Genomic DNA, 2,225 nt, shown 5'->3' with positions numbered 1-2,225 from the left:
TCTTGATCACCAAGAGGAAAGAATAGAAGAAACTCAAGAAAATGAACTCCAACATGAACCTCAGTCCGAACAAGAGCGGAACAATGATATTAATTATGATAGAGTGAGTGTTCATACTTCGCAAACAAGTTCTACTGGTGAAGAAACACAAAGGACTGGAATACCAGGACGGATTGATGGAAATGAAGAAGATATGACAATTGCAGAACTTAGACAAAGATTGATTGCAGAACGGAGAAGAGATGACGAAGAGCGTGCGAATTTGATTCGTCAAAATGATGAGAGAAGAAAATCATAGGTTACATGAACAGAGATCAAGAAGTGCTACAAGGTCAAGCAGAAGTCCATCAAAACAAAGTCAATCTAATTTGGCGACATTTATTTCTGTGTAACATTTGTGTGATCCATCAGTTTTTTTGATTTTTTGAATATAGTCAAATTTAGCGGACGTTGGAGATGACTGGGAAGCAGGGTTGTCATTGCAGGGAATATTGTCTCACTTCGAGTATATTCATATTGAAGAAATGGAAGGCTGTGATGATGAACTCATACTTCTAGGATTTTTGTTGAAAAATGCAAAGGTTTTGAAGGAAGTTGCTCTATACTTTTGTTCTAGTGTTGGCTCGCCCAAAAGAGTCAACTTCCAACAGCCTCTTCAAATATCAAAATGTTGGTTTATCAAAACTAGAACTAGGTTAGTCATAATAGGGTGAACTAGTTTACTAGTCAGAGAGAAAAGTCTAGAGAGAACTAAAGTGTGAACCAGGTAGTTTAGTCTACCAAGTAATACTGTAGATTACTTGGAGTGCAAACAGATGTATACTTGGAGTCCAAGGGAAGTATACTTAGAAGCCAAGGGTCTGTAGCCTATAAAAAAGGCAATCCAATATCATTTGTACGTGTGAGCAAGAAATACTAACAACTAGTTTACAGAGAAGTAAGTCTTTCTCCACCACTATTACTATCTCTATCTCTATCTATCTAGGAGCTCTGTATGAGCAACTCTATCACTAGCTCATACATCTCCACACACTACCTTCTATCAATATTATATCAAGAATCAAATAGATATAAAATTCAACACAAAATGATGTTGTTCTAACCTTCACAGATAACAACATAATGATATAATGTCTAGTAGTTTGGGGTTTTTCCCTTTTGTTTTTGGTGATATATCTTTTTCTGTGAAAAAGAGTGATTGAAAGTCTATTAGGGACTTCGTTGATGCCAGTTAAGAATTTCATCAATATCACAATCTACATTAATTGAGATACTTTTCGCAGTGCAGCTGTCACATTGTACTTTCCTGTAACCAAAATTAGTCGGATAATCAGATTTAGTAATCTAACAACAGATACTCGTACACTCGGGAAAGAAGCAAGAAAATGGTATGGAATCCTAAACGTTGAGTTTGTTCTTTCTGTTTTGCTTTTGCTTCTGGCAATATGTCTTATTGATTATGTCTATCAGGGACTCCGTTAAATTGCTTATTCAGACTGTTCTTCAGCGCTACTTAACTGAAATTTTGTCTACAATAGTACTTGTGTTTCTGCTTCCATAACTGAACTATGGGAGGCGAGATTGTTTATATTTGCCGCTTTGATGTGCCTGCATAATATGGAGTTCTGATGTTTTTGTACGTAATGGACTAATTTGCTGATTTGATCTGGGATCTTCTCTGCTATGAAAAGTTTTTGTTTTCTTTTACATTCTTCAAAAGATTTACTTGTACACGGCTTAGCTCTGAAATTAATTTGGTGAGCTGTTCAGCTGATTTTGATGTGAGGTTTTCAGACCAAATAAATGTAAAGGTGATGCACAGTAGCTTGAATTTACCTCATATGTAACTGGGCATAATTCTATTTGTAACTAAAAGAGAAACAGAAAACAATGCAAAAGATTTTAACTCGAATTTGTTGATTGCAATTGAGAATATTTTCACTGTGCATTATGTTGTCCTGTGAATGTGAACTAGTTGGATATATCCACATTTAAATGTAGAATAGAATTCAATAGATTACAGACAAATCTATGGGAATCATACTTTCTTGTTTAAATGCTTGTTTTCTGTGTACACATATATCTCACTATCAGACACGTGTATATAAAAAGATACGTGGAAAGCATGCAGGCCAAAACATCAAAACATGATGCGTCACGAAACACCAAATAAACCCCGAGGAATTACTTTATCTCATCCCCAAAAGAGAAGCTAAGATCAACAG

General features: G+C 35.4%; 1 long non-coding RNA gene across 1 annotated transcript; it reads left to right on the top strand.

Annotated features, from left to right (window-relative positions):
- Positions 1 to 914: 914 nt before the first annotated feature.
- Positions 915 to 1,912, top strand: LOC113361745. The gene is made up of 2 exons (XR_003365298.1): positions 915 to 1,388; positions 1,471 to 1,912. It is a non-coding gene; the product is annotated as an uncharacterized LOC113361745 (long non-coding RNA).
- The last annotated feature ends 313 nt before the right edge of the window (positions 1,913 to 2,225 follow it).

This window comes from Papaver somniferum, chromosome 3, assembly GCF_003573695.1.
Source record: "Papaver somniferum cultivar HN1 chromosome 3, ASM357369v1, whole genome shotgun sequence".
NCBI lineage: Eukaryota > Viridiplantae > Streptophyta > Magnoliopsida > Ranunculales > Papaveraceae > Papaver > Papaver somniferum.
This window is presented reverse-complemented; position numbering and strand designations above follow the sequence as displayed.